The sequence below is a fragment of the Anomalospiza imberbis genome, chromosome 37, assembly GCF_031753505.1.
Source record: "Anomalospiza imberbis isolate Cuckoo-Finch-1a 21T00152 chromosome 37, ASM3175350v1, whole genome shotgun sequence".
In the NCBI taxonomy this organism is placed as follows: domain Eukaryota; kingdom Metazoa; phylum Chordata; class Aves; order Passeriformes; family Viduidae; genus Anomalospiza; species Anomalospiza imberbis.
Genome location: NC_089717.1, coordinates 1,072,689 through 1,094,608, shown reverse-complemented (window position 1 = coordinate 1,094,608; position 21,920 = coordinate 1,072,689). Strand labels below are relative to the sequence as shown.

The 21,920-nt window shown below is 54.3% G+C and overlaps 1 protein-coding gene and 2 pseudogenes across 1 annotated transcript in view; 1 reads left to right on the top strand and 2 right to left on the bottom strand.

Moving 5' to 3' along the window:
- LOC137464127 (zinc finger protein 850-like) overlaps positions 1 to 21,920 on the top strand; it is a 263,388-nt gene that overhangs the window by 58,345 nt on the left and 183,123 nt on the right. The gene's annotated exons all lie outside the window — the stretch shown is intronic.
- LOC137464121 (zinc finger protein 850-like) overlaps positions 1 to 21,920 on the bottom strand; it is a 242,347-nt pseudogene that overhangs the window by 79,719 nt on the left and 140,708 nt on the right.
- Positions 8,838 to 21,793, bottom strand: LOC137464130 (serine/threonine-protein kinase PAK 3-like; annotated as a pseudogene).

The following is a 21,920-nucleotide window of genomic DNA, read 5'->3' as shown; positions in this document are numbered from 1 at the left end:
TTGGGGTGCCAGAGGTTTCCTTTCCCTGGGATGATGGGGGTCCAATGGCTCCAGGGGCTCCCCCTTCTCCGGCCTCCTGCTTAGGGATAATCCAGGGGCTGTTGGGGGTCCATGGGGTCCCTTCTCCCCTGATGCTCTACTTTGAGATCCCAGGGGTCCCTCCTCTCCAGGCTCCCCCCCTTTCCAGCCAGCCATGGGTCCCCCAGCTCCAGGATTGCCCCTCTCTACTCCCCCCACTCTGGGGGTCCCAGGAGTTCCCCTCCTCTGCTCCCCCGGGGGTCCCCAGGACCAATGTCCTCCCCCTGGTGACCCTGGGCAATGGCCACGTGGACTCCCAAAGATCCCCCCAAGGGGCTCAGCTTTGGGGTCCTGCAAGATCCAAACGCACACACACACACACACACACAGAGAAAAAAACCCTCCCAGTGTTTACTTGGGCCTCCCAGATGATATTTGGGGCTCAATTCCACAATCTGCAAGCTCCAAACACACCCCAGTAAAAAAACCCTCACAGGGACCCCCCGATAGATTTGGGATGAGCTCCCCCTCCCCTCTCACCTGCAGGATGAGCTGGGGGCGATGGTCCTGGGGCCAAGAGTGCTGCGGCCACAGGGGGCACTGGAACCTCCTGTTTCTCCTCCTTTTCCTGCTCCTGCTCCTCCTCTTCCTGCTCCTCCTTTTCCTCTCTCCCTCCTCCTCCTCCTTCCTCATCCCACCACCTGCCCAGTTCCTGCCTTCTCTATATTTAGAGTGGAGAACCTTGCTTGTTTTTAGAACGAGAACAAAGATCCCAGATGGAACACGGCTTGCTGGTTTTAGCCAGAAGTGTCAGTGACTAAAGGTCATGTTTGCTCTGCTTTGGTGCCGTCCTTGTTCCTCCTCAGTGTTCAGGCTGGGCTATGGGGTGTCCTTGTTTGCTGCATTTTCAGAGCTCCTCCTGGATCCTTTGGGCAACAGGCTGTGCCCTGGGAGGGTTCTTTGTGCTCCTTTGTGACACAGGAGAACCTTCCAGGCGGTTTCTGCGTGAGCTGCTGCTGTGATGTCACAGGAGCACTGCCACGTCCCCGAGGTGTTCCCGTTGCTGTGGCACACGGAGGCCTCAGTGTCCAGAGTGGCTCTGGGCACTGCTCGTTGCCGGAGGATCCTCCTGCCCGAGGCATTCTCAGCAGCCAGCCCAGCCCTGACGGGTGTCCTTCTGTGCTTGCAGGGCTACAGTCTGCAGACGTGTGCAGCGCAGCCAAAATGATCCAGCACGTGGCTGCTGCAGTTTGCACGCTGTACTCTGTGGCGTATGCGGGGTATTTTTTAACCCACTTGGCACGTAAGTCGAGGTTTTCCCTCGGTGCTGTGGCTTTGGGCTTGCTGTGTGCTTGCTGTTCTTCCTCTGGGCCTGAGCTGACTTTGTAACCAAATTGCCATGAAGACACCATTGCTTTGGGAGAGCTCCTGGCAGCAGCTGCAGCTGGAAAAGGGGGTGTCTGCAGCCAGCGGGGCGTGCACAGCATTTGCAATGAGCCCTGGGGGGTTCTGTTCCCTCAAGCGGGGAGTCTGTGGCAGCAGAGCCTGGAACTGCCTGTCCAGCCAAGAGCTGACCCAGCCCAGTATTTTGTGCTGTTCTCTTGCTGTGTGAAGGGACTGTGGCTCCTGGAGGGACGCTGTGAAAGCAAAATGCTCTCTCGGGGTTGCCTTGCTCTGGGGCATTTCCCACCACAGGCAGTTGTTTTCCTGACAGCATCTGGTTCATGTTCCCTCTCCCGTTGCAGGGCACCTCATGAGTGGATCCCGAGCAGCTCCTCCTTCGGTGAGTGGGAAAGGAACCTTTGGTGTTTGGAATTGTGCAGCAAGCTGTGAGCTCAGCATGTGGCAGCTGAGTGCCAGCCTGGGAGGCTGAAGGAAAGTTCCTGTCAGTATCCTTGCAGCAGCAAAGGGATCCCTGGGAGTTTTCTCCTTTTCTTTCTGTCCACAGGGCACAAAAGCAGCACCAGCACCTCCTCTGGCTCCCTCTGCTTCCAAAGAGGAGGCCAAAGAGGAGGAAGGCAGCAGTGAGCTTCCCGCTGTTCCGGGGGACGATGGTGAACGTCCCTCAGTGCCGGGAGATGACAGTGAACTTCCCGCTGCTCTGGGAGACGAAGGTGAACATCCCGTGCTGTGGGAAGACAACGGCGAGGCTCCTGCGGTGTGGGACAAGGACAGTGGACATCTCCCGGTGTGGGAGGAGGACAGAGGACATCCTGTGTCTTGGGAAGAGGAGGGTGAACTTCTCCCAGCATGGGAAGCGGACAGTGAACGTCCCCTGGCTTGGAAAGATGATGGCGAACCTGCAGCATTTTGGGAAGAGGACGGAGAAGCTCCCTGTGCTTGGGAAGAGGACACTGAACCTCCCTCGGCTGTGGGATCCTGGGCTGAACATTCTGACAGCAGCACAGCCCTGCAGCCAGAGGGGAGAGGGGAGTGGTGCCTGATGCAGCTGAGTACGTCTGCTCTGTTGCTGTGTGCCAGAGCAGGGTGCTGTGTGTGTGTCTCGGCATCAGCTGCACCCAGTGCTGCTCTGCAGCTGAATGTGCCAGGGTCATTTCTTGTCCTTCCCCAGCTGAGACCAAGGGGCTGACGGCCCCAGGGAGGGGGGCTGCATTCTGGCTCTGCTGCAAGGCGGGGTCTCACTCTGGGAGGGAGCGTCTTCCACGTGGTTTCTTTCAGGGAACACCGTGAGCCTGGCGGAGCCTGCCGAGAAATACCTGGAAGTGGAGCAGATTGGCCAAGGGTAAGTGCACGGCAGTTACTTCTGCACAAGCAGGCCCAGGTGTTGTGCTGGTGCAGGATCAAGTGAGAAGTCAGGAGAGCTCCAAACACCTCCAGACACTGGGGTACCATCCTGCTGTCCCTCAGTCCTGATCAGAATTGATACCTGTGCTCAGAAGGCACCGTCAAAGGCCCCTGAGGCTGGCAGTGTCCTGCCTGCAGCAAGGAGCAGGACCTGGAAGATCTTCTGTCCCTGGAACTGGATTGCCTAAAAGAGCCACTCACCATCTGGTGACTGTCAGAAAACAGTTCCCAAGGAGATTTCTTTCAAATATTTTGCTTCAAAAAATATCCTCCGGTCAGGATTAACAACCTAATGGTTTAGAAACAGAAACCAGAGCTGAACTAATAAGTGCTCTATTCTAGCACAGGTAGTAGAGCCCATACATTCAGTAACAGACACAGAGCTGATGCACTCTGGGGGAAAATGCATCACCTGCCTGATGGCAGGGCCCTTGTGGATCCTGCAGGTCATAGGCAGGAAATGGAAAAGGATGGAATGCATTCTTTTCCAGTTCTTTAGACACCCATTGCTCACTTCAAGTTTTGAACTAAAGCAGTGCAGCGTGGACATTTGGGATTTGCTCCAGCCCAATTCCTTGGTGTTGGGTCTCAGTTTTCTCTGGCACACCTTGCATGGCAGAGGGCTGGTGGCTGCTGCGCTGTTGTTGGAAGGGTCGATGCCCCCAGGTGTTTGTGAACGCTGCAGGCAGCAGAGATCTCCTGTCTGGGCTGGCTTGCACTGCCAGGGCCTAAAGCGCTGCTTCTTTCTTCTCTGCTGTTTTGTCTCCAGGGCTTTCGGAACCGTTTCTAAAGGACTCGACAGGGCCACTGGAGGAGAGGTCAGTGTCAACACGCCCAGCACGTCTGGCAGCTCTCCAGGGCTCTCCCCTCTGCTGGGAGCTGTGGCTGCAGCTTTGGGGGCCAGCAGAGCTTTCCTGCACAGGCTGCTCCTCTGCAGGCAGAGCCGTGTCAGCCTGCAGAGCACAGCTGGGACAGACTTGGTCCTTCTGAAGTGCCCAAAGGAATGCAAGCAGGGCAATGGATGTGTGTGTTTGCTTTGTTGTGCAATTCCAACCAGAGCAGTTGCATCTGAAATCATGACCCAATCCCATAGAACTGCTAAAGGGTTCCCGGCTGTTTTGCTCTGTTTGCACAGAACCAGAATTACCCCCTGCTTGCAGAATGTGTTTGAACAATAATGAGAGTGTTGAGGCCATTTGAGAAGACTGTAGGTGCAGAGAATGTGGTTAGAGCTTGGAGGCTGACAGCTGAGGGGCCATTTCTGCAGAGCTTGCAAGGCCAAATGTCTCTGGCCATGTGTCCTGTAAGCAGCCCCCAGCGAGCAGAGCAATGGGCTGTGGGAATGGCACTTGCTGAGCTCTGGTGTCCCATCCCAAGGCAGTTGGGCACAGCCCGGCTCCGTCGCTCCAAAAAGACTCGCTCCGTGTTTGCTGCGGCCTCCTGCCACAGACTCCTCCAGTGAAAGGTCTGCAATGTCCCTTCAGGTGGCCATAAAGAAAATGAGTCTGAGAGGGCAGAACAGGGAACGAGCTGTGAATGAGCTCCTGCTCCTGAAGGACAAGAAGAACCCCAACATTGTCAGCTCCTTGGACAGGTGAGTGCTTCAGGCCTTATCCCGTGCCCGGGCCCTGCCTTAACCTTTCCTGGCATCCGTAGTCTGTAGCCTGATTTGAAAATGCCTGACCCAGATGTATTTTCCTAAATCAACAGCCTGGCAGTTCGCTCCCTCCATGTGCTTTTGTTGCTTTGGTTTGGTTTTCCCTTCAAGTTGACCCTGTTTTCTGTGTCTTACAACAAGTGCTGGTAAACCACAGCAGAAATTATTTCCCTTGGCTTCTTCTTCCCGGCCCTTTCCCATTGCTGCAGATGCCAGGAAGACCAGGTTCTTGTTCCCAGAAATGCCTCGTTTGCCCATTTGTCAGTGGCCTTGCCTGTTTCTGAAGGGACTTTCTGAAAGGTTTTCTGACCCCTTTTGTCCCAAGTGCTGCCCGGCCTCCTCCCCTGGATAACCCTGGGAGCTGTGTTGCCTTGTTCTGCAGGGAAGGGTGGAACTGATGAGTTCAGAAGCTGAACCAGCTGGGGGCCAGTGTTGTGGTTCCACATTGATCTGGGCCTTTGCTAAACTGCATTTTTCACCTGCTTGCCATCTCAGGCCTCTCCTTTCTCACAGGGGTCTCCTCCTTTAGACTGTGCAGATCCCAAGGGCTGTGCAGCCTGGCAGGAATGTCTCTCCATCGGATTCTGTCCTCATTGACAAGTGACCTGGCAACCAAACTCCACTCCAGGCTTTTCCATGGGGGAACTGAGCACTGCACATTGGTCTCCATGCCACTGTTTTCCTCTTCCAGCTTCCTTGTCGATGGAGATCTCTGGCTGGTGATGGAATACATGGATGGAGGAACTTTGCAGGACGTTGTCAGACAGACACGCATGGCTGAAGGAGAGATGGCAGCTGTCAGTCGGGAGGTGAGGGATCCTGCCTGTGACTGCCATGCCTTGGACACGATGGTCCTTCCCAGCAGGGCGTGAGAGCAGGAGTGGCTCCAGGCTCAGGGCTTTGTTTCTCTGTTGTTGTCATGGGCTGGAGAAGGAAGAGCCCCTGCAGTGAACGGCCTGCCAGCAGCACTGCACTTCTACTCTGTTCTTGTTCTCTTTCCTGCTGTTGTGGCACTCTCTGTCTGTTTTGGATTTGATGTGCTGTTCTCAGCTTTGCCTTGAACCGTTTGCCTGGAGCTTGTCTGCACTGCACTCCTGTCCTGTCACAGCAAAGTCGCTGCTGGCAGAATTCTAAACTGTCCTTTCTTGTGTGATATATTCCGGCCATTGGTTTTTACCCTCGTGTTTCTTGTTCTCTCTCAGTGTCTGCAGGGCCTGCATTTCCTCCATTCGAACCGGGTGATCCACAGAGATCTGAAGAGCTCCAACATCCTTCTGGGCATGGACGGCTCTGTCAAGCTGGGTGGGTGTTCCTGGCCAGGCACGGCGCTCCCGGGGTGCGGCTGTGGGGCTGCTTCCCAGTGACGGCCAGAGCCCCACAAGGGCTGCTGGGGGCACTGCCTGGCCCCTGCTGCCAGCTGAGAGCGGCTGCCCCTGCAGAGAGCTCAGGAGAGGAGCAGGCTGTCAGGGGTGCCTTTGCTCTGGCAATGGCCCTCCCAGAGGGGCAGGAGTTGGGATCTAAAGCTGCAAGGGAATCAGTAACAGCAACTGCACGAAAGCTGAGGGTTTCTTTAAGGGTCCAGTTCAGTTCCATCTTTCCTTGGCTACAGCCCTGAGGACTTTTCCAGCTGACTTCACTGCTGCATTCTCAGACTGAGAGCGGGGAGTCTTTGTGCTTGGTTTCCTCATTCCAGCTGCCTTTGACAGTGTTTGTTTCTGTCCTCAGCTGATTTTGGCCTCAGCGCTCAGCTCAGCCCTGAGCAGGACCAGCGCAGCTCCATGGTGGGCACTGCTCACTGGATGGCCCCAGAAGTTGTCACCAGTTCTCCTTACGGCCCCAAGGTGGACATCTGGTCCTTTGGCATTGTGACCATCGAGATGGTGGAAGGAGAACCTCCTTACTTCAAGGAAACGAGGGCCATGGTAAGAGGCCAATTCTCCCGTGGTTGCAGAGGCCTGTGAGCACAGGGTGACCCTGCACTGGGAGCAGCAGCTGGAGGTTTCTGCACATGGGGAAGGGAATTCCCAGAGGACTGGAGCCTCAACACAGACACATATTCTGCAGTCTCCAGACACAATTTGCTTTGGGATTTACGTTGTTTCAGTTCTTTTGGCTGTGAGGATGACCTGAAAATGTGAAGCAAGTGCACCAGCTCTTTACAAAGGCTGTGGCAGCACCAGGGTTTGGGTTTTTTGGTTGGCATAGAAAAATGAGCTGTGAGCAGCATCTCGGCCAGGGAGGAAAGTGCCCCTGGAGCTGGGGCTGGGAAGCCGGGGTCGATGTGAGCACTTGTGGGTGGGAAGGAAGCTGGCAGAGCGCTGAGTTTGCTTTTCCTGCAGGCTCGCGCTCTGATCCGGCAGAACGGGACCCCGCAGCTGCAGGAGCCCAGGCGCCTGTCGGCTCTGCTGCGGGACTTCCTCGAGTGCAGCCTGGAGCCGGACGAGGAGCGGCGCTGGTCTGCCCAGGAGCTGCTGCAGGTGAATGCCAAGCGGCTGCAGGGGAAGCAGCAGCGCCAGGGAGGGGTTTTCTTGTGGGGCCCCCTCCGATGGTCTCCGGTCTCGCTGCTTTCCACACGCAAAGCAAGCAGAATCCTCGCCTGGTTTGGCTTGGCAGGGGCCTTTCGAGGTCATCTGCACCTGGGGCCCCACAGCGAGCAGGGCCATCTTCAAGCAGGTCAGGTGGCTCAGAGCCCTGCCTGACCTGAGCTTGGATGTTCCCAGGGAGGAGGCACCTCCCACATCTCTGGGCACCTTCTGTCAGTGCTTCCCCACTCTCCCGCTAAAAAAAATTCTGTCTCAGATCTCATCTGAGCCTGCTTCCCTCTCCTGAGTTTCAGACCATTTCCCTTTGTCCTGTTGCAACAGAGCCTGTGAGGAAGTTGACTCTGGAAAGTAACGGTTCATTTCTTTCTTTTTTCTCCTTTGGGCAGCACCCATTTTTATCATCAGCCAAGCCTCTCTCCAGCCTGACCCCTCTGATCACCGCAGCAAAGCAACTGAGGCAGCAGCGGAGGAGATGATGCACTGGAGGACAGCGTTTAGTTACAGTAGTTAGTTAGGACAACTAGTTAGTTATGGTAGTTAGCAGTGCTAGTTAGTTATGGTAGTTAGCAGTGCTAGTTGGTTAAGGTAGTTAGGACAGCCTGTTTGTTACGGTTCTTATGACAGCCTGTTTGTTATGGCAGTTTTTTGAATAAAAACTCTCTTAAACCTCAACTCCCTTGGCGTGTCCCTTCCTTCTCCCTGTGTGACTCAGCTGCCCAGAGCAATGTGAGGGGAGAGCGGGCCCAGCCTCGCCCAGAGCTGAGCCCCAGCAGAGCCCTGGCAGAGCCCAGAGCAGCCTCGGCATCTGCAGAGTCAGCCTGGAAGGAGGCGCTTGGAGCCTTCTCGGCTGCACCCGACTCTTGGTTACAAACTGTGTGTCAGGGCTCACCCCCAGATTGGGGTGACCCTGAAAGATGGAAAAGTCTCTCCTCCCACCCGTGCCTACAAAGAAAGACTCAGTAGTCTTCATTCATCCGGTCTCAAGGTAGTTTATTGTATGTTATCTAAAAGATTTTCTTCCTGAACTGCTGCGGTCCATTCAGCAGGTCAGACAAAGGCACACACTGACTCCCAGGGGGCTGGTGCCATCTTTTATATCATCCATGACGTGTTGAATGTTTGTGGTTTTACCCCAATGCCTATCACCTATACTGAATGGTGACTTTCTACTCTAAACCAATCTGTGAGTGCCAACATCACCATGAACATGGAGGTTAGGAAGGAGAAAGAAGGAGGACAGGGCACGCCCAAGTCCCTTCATCTTAGAACTTCTGATCCCCATGTACAAAACTCAGACCCCTCTGTACAAAGCCTAAACCCCCCCTGTACAGCACTCAGAAGTTCTGCCTTTCACTTTGTGACTACTTCTACAATAATATCTAAATTTGTGTGATTTCTTGTTCTTCCTGCAAGGTTGGTAAATTGTTCCATGGGTCAGATTCAAAGCCACAGGGGTTTCCAGTTGCATATCAGTGTCTCAAATGCTTCTGACCTGGGCCCGGAACATCCAAGAGTGTCCAAGGGACATTCTGTGTTCTGACAAGAACAGGATCATGAGAAGTCAACGAAGAGCCTTGAATGCAGCTTTCTCCACGCCTCCCTCCTTCCAGCTGCACCTCCTCCCCCGGCAGTGCAGGAGACAGGGAATGGGGCTGTGCTCAGTTCATCCCCCGTGGCTTCTCCCTCTGCCCAGGGACAGGAGTCGTTCCCCTGCTGCAGCCTGCAGTCTCTCCTACTGGAGACTTCTCCAGGAACTTCTCCAACCGGAGTCCATCCCCTGGGGCACAGCCCCCCTCCAAGTGCTGCAGCGTGGGTCACTGTGCCACGGGGTCACTCCTTCCAGGACAGGCTGCTCCAGCGGGGGCTCCTCTGTCCACGGGGTCACAGCCTCCTCTCAGGCATCCCCGTGCTCCAGCCTGGCTCCTCCAGGGGCTGCAGGGGGATCTCTGCATCCCCATGGATCTGCAGGGGGATCCCTGCAGCCCCATTGTTATAAATGAATCAGTCAATTTAATAATTAGAGGAATTTATTGAATCAAGTCAAATAAAAATTGGAAAAGCCACAAGCAAAACAGCGCCGAGCCAGGCGATCGGAGCTGGTTTCAGGCTATACAGCCCCGTACCTCTGGCAGTTCACAAGGTACTGATTCCACAGGGTTTTATTTATATTGCTTTCAGACGTAGTAGGATTCCTGGGGGGTCTTCCTGTTCCCTCTTGTCGGTCTTGCCCCTTTCCACATATTAATGCATGTTTTCTCGTGTAGAGTTTTTCCCGGAATATTCTGCTGAAGTCTCGTTAGATGGCAATCCTCTCGAATATCTTGTTCTGGCTATGAATATTCATCTTATCAGTTCAATGCTTATCTTCTAGATGGAATAATCCTTCAGAGTAACCATCCTTTGAGACAGGAATTCATCTTGTATATATTGTTCTTTCTGTCACTTGATTCCATTTAAAAAGATACTGTATTTTTTTTAGTCCTGAGCACGAATTTATTTTAAATTATATATTACACCCATGGATATGCAGGGAGGTCTCTACATCCCCATGGATCTGCAGGGGCATCTCTGCAGCCCCATGGATCTGCAAGGGGATCTCTGCATCCAGCACCACCGTCTTTGGAGGCACCAGGAATAGGCTGAGCTCTGCCTGAAGCTCTTCTCACATTCCCCACACCCTTCCCGGCACAGGGAGGGTTTTCCCTCCTCACAGCTCCCCAGGCTGGGTTTGCAGCCCCTCCTCGTGTGGGACCTCTGGGGCTTTTCCTCCCCACTGCATTCCTGCACCGTGGAGCCATTCCAAATGGCCTCTTCCACGAGGTTCTGTGGCAGGGATTTGTTCTCCCTGGTCTCTGTCCGCAGCTCAGTGCCTGGGGCCGGAAGGACAAGGAGAGTTAGAAACAGGGAGAAGGGAAAAGGAAAAGCAGGAGAGGAAGGAAGAAGAAAGAACAAGGGAGGAAGGAGATGGGAAAAGACGTAGATGGATGAAGGAGAGAATGAGGAGAGGAAGCAGGGCAGAGAAGAAGCTGGGATTTGCCTCCGTGCCAGGGGGAAGGGGAAGGAGATCCCCACAATCCATCCCTGGCAGGACGGCGTCAGCAGCGAGGTTGTCCTGCAGCCAGGGGCGATGCTGGGCTGGGAGATGGAGCAGGAGAGAGGGGCAAAGGGGCAGTGACTTCCTCCTCACCTGCCTGGCTGTCCCAGTCTGTAGCATCCTGGCGCTACCGAGGCCCTTGGAGCGTCCGGCACTGATGAGCCCGAAGCTCACGGCGACTTTATAAAGCTGACAAAGTAGGCAGGATGGGTCTTTGTAGGATCTCCAGCAAACTGGTTTATTGGAACAGGAACAGGGCACACAGCTGAACAGGCTCCAGGGACAAAGACAGGCTGCAAGCTGAGGGCACAGGGGGTTTTTATATGGGGTAGTGAGGGTGGAGCTGAGGGTCAGGGTCCAATGGATATGGGGGAAAATGGTGCAAAGGAGGGGTTAAGGGTCATGTCAGCTAATAGGGAAACAGAGGCAGGGAAATGCAGTAAACTTGGGCCAGTCGAGGGACAGAGAGAGGAGAACATTCTAGGGACTAACCAAAATAGGTGACAGGGGTTGAACTAGGGTAATTAGGCCAACGGGCCAATGGGGTAACATAACTTTACAGAAATCAGCATGTGCCTGCAAAGATCTATGGGAGAAGCAAGCTTCTCCCCATAACCTTGAAATCTATTCTTGTTTGGGACCAGTCCTCCACAGCTGAGGGACTGAGATTCTGATGGTAGGCTCCTGGGCCTCCACAGCAGTGCATCTTCCTTTTCCTTGTTTTCATTGCAGCGTCATTCTCCTCCATCCAGATGAAATTGAGGATTGACAATGGCTTGCAAGAAAGCAAGGGGTGAGTACCTTGGGTTTGGTGAGAAATGAGCCTCATGCTTTAGAATTTTTAAAACTTTAAGAAGGCATAATTAGAGACAAATCAATAACAGCAGTGGGTGTTTGGCAATGGCCAGAGGCACACTGGTTAGCCATAGCAACTCTTCTTATCTATTTTTTCCATTGTATTGTTCAAAAACATATTGCTAAAGATTATACACATTGAAAGATTTCTTTGAACTCGTTTACTTGTTCCAGGAACTCTTGATGTTGGTTTGACCCCCAACTGCCTTTCTAGAGTACGTGCAGGAATCGTGGATTGTTGTTCTGAGGGTTGTGTGTCACTTCCTCACAACAGCCCCCTAATCCCTGGTTTCAGGTGTGAGTCTGCAGGCCCCAAGTTGGGCAACTCCCTGGGGGCTCCCCTGGCAGGGGAGACCCTTCTGGAGCAGTTCTGTGTCAGGAAGGAGAGACGCATTGGACTTCTTTGGTCTTCAGCTTCTGTTTATTGTTACCTTATCAAAACTTCATCACACTGTCTGCACCAGACTCTGCGTGCAGGAAAAACAGCACAAAAATGACCAACAATCTCTTGTTACAAGGCATTTTGAGTCTAATCAAAAACTACGCTACCCAGTTAAGAAGGGACACCTAAATTATTTTCCTTTCTAACCCAATAACTGAGCCCTAAAGACCCGGATTTTTCATGTGGATTTTTCTACCCATTTACAAGATACCAGCTAAAAGCAAGAAGAAAGAGGAAGAAGAAAGAAGAAGGGAACTCAAGACAACACCCTATATCCTCCATCTTGAACCCATCTATAACATACTAAAAATCCTAAAACCTAAATGTCTCACCCATGTGAAATACTACACTACTCTCTACAATTCTCTACAATCTCTTTCACACTTTTGTGGTTTCTAGTTTACCTTGAGGCTTTGGAAGTTTTCTCCATGAACGAGGGTCAAAGTCAATGCTCCCCTGGAGGTCAGGACACCCCAGAGCAGACAGAGAAATATTCCCAGTGCCCTGGGTTTCCACATCAGCAGGCGACAGTTATTGACAGTCGAAGGGTCAGCGGCAGGGGTCCTCATCACACCCGTTCCTTAAATGTTATCTGGCCATGCAGACGGTTTTAGCTACTTCCACAAGTACTTTAAATCAACATTAGCTGTTTCACAAATATCTCTGAGTTGTTCTTGTCAGTTAGTTACAAAAATAAAAGCATTAGTTATTATTTCACAACTGCAGCTACTTCTGCAAAAGTTAACATTCTAATGCACAACACGTAGCATCCACTTCAATACTTTGCAAAAGCCAAAACTATAATGTATGTTTTTCACACTGTCCACAAACTAAAATATCATCCATGAATGATGTTCTGAGGATTTGAGCGACACAGGGGACAGCGCAATGGCCACAAAGAGCCGACAAATTGTACGACAGCAAAAGCAGTTAAAAGTGATTACAAACTGTAGTGTATCAAAATCAGCTCATCTTTCATGTTGTGATTAGGAATAAGTTGCAGAAGTCAAGACGAAATAGCAAAACCCACCGACTACATAGTTCTTTATAACAAACCCAGGGCAGGTTTTACCCTTGCATGGAGCACTTGGGCCTTCCCCGGGCCCCTTCTGCCCTCTTGCAGAGCCGGTGGCATTTTCCACCACCCACAGTTTGTAACCAAGAGTCGGGTGCAGCCGAGAAGGCTCCAAGCGCCTCCTTCCAGGCTGACTCTGCAGGTGCCGAGGATGCTCTGGGCTCTGCCAGGGCTCTGCTGGGGCTCAGCTCTGGGCGAGGCTGGGCCCGCTCTCCCCTCACATTGCTCCGGGCAGCTGAGTCACACAGGGAGAAGGAAAGGAAACGTCAAGGGAGTTGAGGTTTAAGAGAGTTTTTATTCAAAAAACTGCCATAACAAACAGGCTGTCATAAGAACCATAACAAACAGGCTGTCCTAACTACCTTAACCAACTAGCACTGCTAACTACCATAACTAACTAGCACTGCTAACTACCATAACTAACTAGTTGTCCAAACTAACTACTGTGACTAAAATCTGTCCTCCAGTGCTTCATCTCCTCCGCTGCTGCCTCAGTTTCATTGCTGCGGTGATCAGAGGGGTCAGGCTGGAGAGAGGCTTGGCTGATGATAAAAATGGGTGCTGCCCAAAGGAGAAAAAAGAAAGAAATGAACCGTTACTTTCCAGAGTCAACTTCCTCACAGGCTCTGTTGCAACAGGACAAAGGGAAATGGTCTGAAACTCAGGAGAGGGAAGCAGGCTCAGATTAGGTCTGAGACAGAATTTTTTTTAGCGGGAGAGTGGGGAAGCACTGACAGAAGGTGCCCAGAGATGTGGGAGGTGCCTCCTCCCTGGGAACATCCAAGCTCAGGTCAGGCAGGGCTCTGAGCCACCTGAGCTGCTTGAAGATGGCCCTGCTCGCTGTGGGGCCCCAGGTGCAGATGACCTCGAAAGGCCCCTGCCAAGCCAAACCAGGCGAGGATTCTGCTTGCTTTGCGTGTGGAAAGCAGCGAGACCGGAGACCATCGGAGGGGGCCCCACAAGAAAAGCCCTCCCTGGCGCTGCTGCTTCCCCTGCAGCCGCTTGGCATTCACCTGCAGCAGCTCCTGGGCAGACCAGCGCCGCTCCTCGTCCGGCTCCAGGCTGCACTCGAGGAAGTCCCGCAGCAGAGCCGACAGGCGCCTGGGCTCCTGCAGCTGCGGGGTCCCGTTCTGCCGGATCAGAGCGCGAGCCTGCAGGAAAAGCAAACTCAGCGCTCTGCCAGCTTCCTTCCCACCCACAAGTGCTCACATCGACCCCGGCTTCCCAGCCCCAGCTCCAGGGGCACTTTCCTCCCTGGCAGAGATGCTGCTCACAGCTCATTTTTCTATGCCAACCAAAAAACCCAAACCCTGGTGCTGCCACAGCCATTGTAAAGAGCTGGTGCACTTGCTTCACATTTTCAGGACATCCTCACAGCCAAAAGAACTGAAACAACGTAAATCCCAAAGCAAATTGTGTCTGGAGACTGCAGAATATGTGTCTGTGTTGAGACTCCAGTCCTCTGGGAATTCCCTTCCCCATGTGCAGAAACCTCCAGCTGCTGCTCCCAGTGCAGGCTCACCCTGTGCTCACAGGCCTCTGCAACCACGGGAGAATTGGCCTCTTACCATGGCCCTCGTTTCCCTGAAGTAAGGAGGTTCTCCTTCCACCATCTCGATGGTCACAATGCCAAAGGACCAGATGTCCACCTTGGGGCCGTAAGGAGAACTGGTGACAACTTCTGGGGCCATCCAGTGAGCAGTGCCCACCATGGAGCTGCGCTGGTCCTGCTCAGGGCTGAGCTGAGCGCTGAGGCCAAAATCAGCTGAGGACAGAAACAAACACTGTCAAAGGCAGCTGGAATGAGGAAACCAAGCACAAAGACTCCCCGCTCTCAGTCTGAGAATGCAGCAGTGAATTCAGCTGGAAAAGTCCTCAGGGCTGTAGCCAAGGAAAGATGGAACTGAACTGGACCCTTAAAGAAACCCTCAGCTTTCGTGCAGTTGCTTTTACTGATACCCTTGCAGCTTTAGATTCCAACTCCTGCCCCTCTGGGAGGGCCATTCCCAGAGCAAAGGCACCCCTGACAGCCTGCTCCTCTCCTGAGCTCTCTGCAGGGGCAGCCGCTCTCAGCTGGCAGCAGGGGCCAGGCAGTGCCCCCAGCAGCCCTTGTGGGGCTCTGGCCGTCACTGGGAAGCAGCCCCACAGCCGCACCCCGGGAGCGCCGTGCCTGGCCAGGAACACCCACCCAGCTTGACAGAGCCATCCATTCCCAGAAGGATGTTGGAGCTCTTCAGATCTCTGTGGATCACCCGGTTCAAATGGAGGAAATGCAGGCCCTGCAGACACTGAGAGAGAACAAGAAACACGAGGGTAAAAACCAATGGCCGGAATATATCACACAAGAAAGGACAGTTTAGAATTCTGCCAGCAGCGACTTTGCTGTGACAGGCCAGGAGTGCAGTGCAGACAAGCTCCAGGCAAATGGTTCAAGGCAAAGCTGAGAATAGCACATCAAATCCAAAACAGACAGAGAGTGCCACAACAGCAGGAAAGAGAGCAAGAACAGAGTAGAAGTGCAGTGCTGCTGGCAGGCCGTTCACTGCAGGGGCTCTTTCTTCTCCAGCCCATGAAAACAACAGAGAAACAAAGCCGTGAGCATGGAGCCACTCCTGCTCTCACGCCCTGCTGGGAAGGACCATCGTGTCCAAGGCATGGCAGTCACAGGCAGGATCCCTCACCTCCCGACTGACAGCTGCCATCTCTCCTTCAGCCATGCGTGTCTGTCTGACAACGTCCTGCAAAGTTCCTCCATCCATGTATTCCATCACCAGCCAGAGATCTCCATCAACAAGGAAGCTGGAAGAGGAAAGCAGTGGCATGGAGACCAATGTGCAGTGCTCAATTCCCCCATGGAAAAGCCTGGAGTGGAGTTTTGTTGCCAGGTCACTTGTCAATGAGGACAGAATCCGATGGAGAGACATTCCTGCCAGGCTGCACAGCCCTTGGGATCTGCACAGTCTAAAGGAGGAGACCCCTGTGAGAAAGGAGAGGCCTGAGATGGCAAGCAGGTGAAAAATGCAGTTTAGCAAAGGCCCAGATCAATGTGGAACCACAACACTGGCCCCCAGCTGGTTCAGCTTCTGAACTCATCAGTTCCACCCTTCCCTGCAGAACAAGGCAACACAGCTCCCAGGGTTATCCAGGGGAGGAGGCCGGGCAGCACTTGGGACAAAAGGGGTCAGAAAACCTTTCAGAAAGTCCCTTCAGAAACAGGCAAGGCCAGTGACAAATGGGCAAACGAGGCATTTCTGGGAACAAGAACCTGGTCTTCCTGGCATCTGCAGCAATGGGAAAGGGCTGGGAAGAAGAAGGCAAGGGAAATAATTTCTGCTGTGGTTTACCAGCACTTGTTGTAAGACACAGAAAACAGGGTCAGCTTGAAGGAAAAACCAAACCAAAGCAACAAAAGGACACAGAGGGAGCGAACTGCCAGGCTGTTGTTTTGGGAAGATACGGCTGGGTCAGGCATTTTCAAATCAGGCTACAGACTACGGATGCCAGGAAAGGTTAAGGCAGGGCCCGGGCACGGGATAAGGCCTGAAGCACTCACCTGTCCAAGGAGCTGACAATGTTGGGGTTCTTCTTGTTCTTCAGGAGCAGGAGCTCATTCACAGCTCGTTCCCTGTTCTGCCCTCTCAGACTCATTTTCTTTATGGCCACCTGAAGGGACATTGCAGACCTTTAACTGGAGGAGTCTGTGGCAGGAGGCCGCAGCAAACACGGAGCGAGTCTTTTTGGAGCGACTGAGCCGGGCTGTGCCCAACTGCCTTGGGATGGGACACCAGAGCTCAGCAAGTGCCATTCCCACAGCCCATTGCTCTGCTCGCTGGGGGCTGCTTACAGGACACATGGCCAGAGACATTTGGCCGTGCAAGCTCTGCAGAAATGGCCCCTCAGCTGTCAGCCTCCAAGCTCTAACCACATTCTCTGCACCTACAGTTTTCTCAAATGGCCTCAACACTCTCATTATTGTTCAAACACACTTTGCAAGCAGGAGGTAATTCTGGTTCTGTGCAAACAGAGTGAAACTGCCAGGAACCCTTTAGCAGTTCTATGGGATTGGGTCATGATTTCAGATGCAACTGCTCTGGTTGGAATTGCACAACAAAGCAAACACACACATCCATTGCCCTCCTTGCATTCCTGTGGGCACTTCAGAAGGACCAAGTCTGTCCCAGCTGTGCTCTGCAGGCTGACACGGCTCTGCCTGCAGAGGAGCAGCCTGTGCAGGAAAGCTCTGCTGGCCCCCAAAGCTGCAGCCACAGCTCCCAGCAGAGGGGAGAGCCCTGGAGAGCTGCCAGACGTGCTGGGCGTGTTGACACTGACCTCTCCTCCAGTGGCCCTGTCGAGTCCTTTCGAAACGGTTCCGAAAGCCCTGGAGACAAAACAGCAGAGAAGAAAAAGCAGCGCTTTAGGCCCTGGCAGTGAAAGCCAGCCCAGACAGGAGATCTCTGCTGCCTGCAGCGTTCACAAACACCTGGGGGCATCGACCCTTCCAACAACAGCGCAGCAGCCACCAGCCCTCTGCCATGCAAGGTGTGCCAGAGAAAACTGAGACACAACACCAAGGAATTGGGCTGGAGCAAATCCCAAATGTCCACACTAAACTGCTTTAGTTCAAAACCTGAAGTGAGCAATGGGTGTCTAAAGAACTGGAAAAGAATGCATTCCATCCTTTCCCATTTCCTGCCTAAGACCTGCAGGATCCACAAGGGCCCTGCCATCAGGCAGGTGATGCATTTTCCCCCAGAGTGCATCAGCTCTGTGTCTGTTACTGAATGTCTGGGCTCTACTACCTGTGCTAGAATAGAGCACTTATTAGTTCAGCTCTGGTTTCTGTTTCTAAACCATTAGGTTGATAATCCTGACCGGAGGATATTTTTTGAAGCAAAATATTTGAAAGAAATCTCCTTGGGAACTGTTTTCTGACAGTCACCAGATGGTGAGTGGCTCTTTTAGGCAATCCAGTTCCAGGGACAGAAGATCTTCCAGGTCCTGCTCCTTGCTGCAGGCAGGACACTGCCAGCCTCAGGGGCCTTTGACGGTGCCTTCTGAGCACAGGTATCAATTCTGATCAGGACTGAGGGACAGCAGGATGGCGCCCCAGTGTCTGGAGGTGTTTGGAGCTCTCCTGACTTCTCACTTGATCCTGCACCAGCACAACACCTGGGCCTGCTTGTGCAGAAGTAACTGCCGTGCACTTACCCTTGGCCAATCTGCTCCACTTCCAGGTATTTCTCGGCAGGCTCCGCCAGGCTCACGGTGTTCCCTGAAAGAAACCACGTGGAAGACGCTCCCTCCCAGAGTGAGACCCCGCCTTGCAGCAGAGCCAGAATGCAGCCCCCCTCCCTGGGGCCGTCAGCCCCTTGGTCTCAGCTGGGGAAGGACAAGAAATGACCCTGGCACATTCAGCTGCAGAGCAGCACTGGGTGCAGCTGATGCCGAGACACACACACAGCACCCTGCTCTGGCACACAGGAACACAGCAGACGTACTCAGCTGCATCAGGCACCACTCCCCTCTCCCCTCTGGCTGCAGGGCTGTGCTGCTGTCAGAATGTTCAGCCCAGGATCCCACAGCCGAGGGAGGTTCAGTGTCCTCTTCCCAAGCACAGGGAGCTTCTCCGTCCTCTTCCCAAAACGCTTCAGGTTTGCCATCATCTTTGCAAGCCAGGGGACGTTCGCTGTCCACTTCCCATGCTGGGAGAAGTTCAGCCTCCTCGTCCCGCACCAGGGAACATCCACCGTCCTCCTCCCACACCAGGAGATGTCCACTGTCCTTGTCCCACACCGCAGGAGCCTCGCCGTTGTGTTCCCACAGCGCGGGATGTTCGCCCTCGTCTCCCAGAACAGCGAGAAGTTCACTGTCATCTCCCATCACTGAGGGACGTTCACCATCATCCCCCGGAACAGCGGGAAGCTCACTGCTGCCTTCCTCCCCTTTGGCCTCCTCTTTGGAAGCAGAGGGAGCCAGAGGAGGTGCTGGTGCTGCTTTTGTGCCCTGTGGACAGACCGAAGCGTGAGGGACGGGAAGTTCTGTCTCAGTTATCACCTTATTTACCCTCAGCTGCACATCCAGCTGCACTAAGCAGAAATTGGGTTCGGAGCTGTTCCAACTAACAATGGGCTAAAGTCGACATTGCCCCTTATTCTTGGGAATTCCATATTCCACCATGGCTAGAGCCAGCAAGCAATGCTCTGCCTGCAAAACCAGACCTGCAGCTCTTCAAAAGCTCTTCAGCAGAAAAGGAGAAAACTCCCAGGGATCCCTTTGCTGCTGCAAGGACACTGGCAGGAACTTTCCTTCAGCCTCCCAGGCGGGCACATGGCTGCCACATGCCGAGCTCACAACTTGCTGCACAATTCCAAACACCAAAGGTTCCTTTCCCACTCACCGAAGGAGGAGCTGCTCGGGATCCACTCATGAGGTGCCCTGCAACGGGAGAGGGAACATGAACCAGATGCTGTCAGGAAAAAAACTGCCTGTGGTGGGAAATGCCCCGGAGCAAGGCAACCCCGAGAGAGCATTTTGCTTTCACACCGTCCCTCCAGGAGCCACAGTCCCTTCACACAGCAAGAGAACAGCACAAAATACTGGGCTGGGTCAGCTCTTGGCTGGACAGGCAGTTCCAGGTTCTGCTGCCACAGACTCCCCGCTTGAGGGAACAGAACCCCCCAGGGCTCATTGCAAACGCTGTGCACGCCCCGCTGGCTGCAGACACCCCCTTTTCCAGCTGCAGCTGCTGCCAGGAGCTCTCCCAAAGCAATGGTGTCTTCATGGCAATTTGGTTACAAAGTCAGCTCAGGCCCAGAGGAAGAACAGCAAGCACACAGCAAGCCCAAAGCCACAGCACCGAGGGAAAACCTCGACTTACGTGCCAAGTGGGTTAAAAAATACCCCGCATACGCCACAGAGTACAGCGTGCAAACTGCAGCAGCCACGTGCTGGATCATTTTGGCTGCGCTGCACACGTCTGCAGACTGTAGCCCTGCAAGCACAGAAGGACACCCGTCAGGGCTGGGCTGGCTGCTGAGAATGCCTCGGGCAGGAGGATCCTCTGGCAACGAGCAGTGCCCAGAGCCACTCTGGACACTGAGGCCTCCGTGTGCCACAGCAACGGGAACACCTCGGGGACGTGGCAGTGCTCCTGTGACATCACAGCAGCAGCTCACGCAGAAACCGCCTGGAAGGTTCTCCTGTGTCACAAAGGAGCACAAAGAGCCCTCCCAGGGCACAGCCTGTTGCCCAAAGGATCCAGGAGGAACTCTGAAAATGCAGCAAACAAGGACACCCCATAGCCCAGCCTGAACACTGAGGAGGAACAAGGACAGCACCAAAGCAGAGGAAACATGACCTTTAGTCACTGACACTTCTGGCTAAAACCAGCAAGCCGTGTTCCATCTGGGATCTTTGTTCTCGTTCTAAAAACAAGCAAGGTTCTCCACTCTAAATATAGAGAAGGCAGGAACTGGGTAGGAGGTGGGATGAGGAAGGAGGAGGAGGAGGGGAAAAGGAGGAGCAGGAAGAGGAGGAGCAGGAGCAGGAAAAGGAGGAGAAACAGGAGGTTCCAGTGACCCCTGTGGCCGCAGCACCCTTGGCTCCGGGACCATCGCCCCCAGCTCATCCTGCAGGTGAGAGGGGAGGGGGAGCTCGTCCCAAATCTATCGGGGGTCCCTGAGAGCGTTTTTTTATTGGGGTGTGTTTGGAGCTTGCAGATTGTGGAATTGAGCCCCAAATATCGTCTGGGAGGCCCAAGTAAACCCTCTGAGGATTTTTTCTCTCTGTGTGTGTGTGTGTGTAGGTTTGGATCTTGAAGGACCCCAGAGCTGAGCCCCTTGGGGGGATCTTTGGGAGTCCACGTGGCCATTGCCCAGGGTCACCAGGGGGAGGACATTGGTCCTGGGGACCTCCGGGGAGCAGAGGAGGGGAACTCCTGGGACCCCCAGAGTGGGGGGAGTAGAGAGGAGCAATCCTGGAGCTGGGGAACCCCGGCTGGCTGGAAAGGGGGGGAGCCTGGAGAGGAGGGAGCCCTGGGACCCCTGGGATCTCAAAGTAGAGTATCAAGGCAGAAGGGACCCCATGGACCCCCAAAAGCCCCTGGATCATCCCTAAGCAGGACGCCAAAAAAGGGGGATCCCCTGGAGCCATTGGACCCCCATCATCCCAGGGAAAGGAAACCTCTGGAACGCCAAAAGTGGAGAGATCAGAGATTGGGAACTCCTGGGAGAGTTGTTTTGGGCTGAACCTTGATATAGTGGAGATTTCCATGGACACAAGACTCCTGCTGAGTTCCAGGGATGGTCTTGGGCAGTGAGGAGCCTCTATTCCAAGGTGCTCCCACCTTGGTTTTCCCCAAAGCAGGATTTGTCATTCCCAGGGTGTGGCTGGATGGAGAAGGAGGAAAAGCCCTGGAGATCCTGCAGGAGGAGGGGCTGCAAACCCAGCACAGGGAGCTGTGGGGAGGAAAGAGCTCCCCTGAGCCAGGAACTTGGCCGAAGTTCCATCTGGAGCTCGGAGCTGGTGGAGAACCCTCATGGCAGGGAGAAGCCCCACAAGTGCTTGGAATGTGGGCAGGGTTTCAGCTGGAGCCCCACCCTGATGGAACACCAGAACACCCACACTGGGGAGAGGCCCTGTGAGTGTGGGGAGAGCTTCAGTGGGACCTCTGACCTCACCAAGCACCACAGGATCCACACTGGGGAACGGCCCTATGAATGCTTGGAATGTCAGAAGAGCTTCAGGTGGAATTCAGAGATTGTCACTCACCAGCACTTCCACACCAGGGAGAGGCCCTGTGAGTGCCCCGAGTGCAGGAAGAGCTTCGTGCGCTGCTCCAGCTCCATCCCCCATGGGAGGATCCACGTTGGATGATCCCCAGTGACCCCCGCTGGGCAGAACCCCGGTGACCCCGTTCTGGGTGATCCCGGTTGGGTGGGGGGAAGGTGTTGGAGAGATTTCTTTCCCCTCTGCTTGTCCTGGTGTGATTTGGTTGGTAATAAATTCCCTCCCTGTGCCCGGGCCGGGTCTGTTGTGCCCGTGCCGGATTTGCTGAGGGATCTCTCCCGCTCCTTGTCCCCAGGCAGGAACCCTCGGTTCCATTTTCTGTCCCTGTGCGGCTGCGGGGGGCAGGGACAGAGCGGCTCTGGGGGGTGCCTGGCATGGGGCCAGCGTCACCCCTCGCCACGGGCACCCCTGAGACCCCGCGCAGCCGGGCACACATTTCTGGGCACAGCTGAGCTCCCAGCTGCGCAGCGCCCCAAGGCTCCCCGTGCCTGGAAAAGCCCCAGCCGGGGCTGCAGCGTCCCGGAACCGCTCAGCCAATCCAAACGCAGCCAAAACGCGCTGCAGCCAATGGGAGCGCGAGGAGTTGAGGAGTCATCGGTTGTGTGGCAGAGCCTCGGCAATCGGTGCCCAAAAGTGCTCGGAGC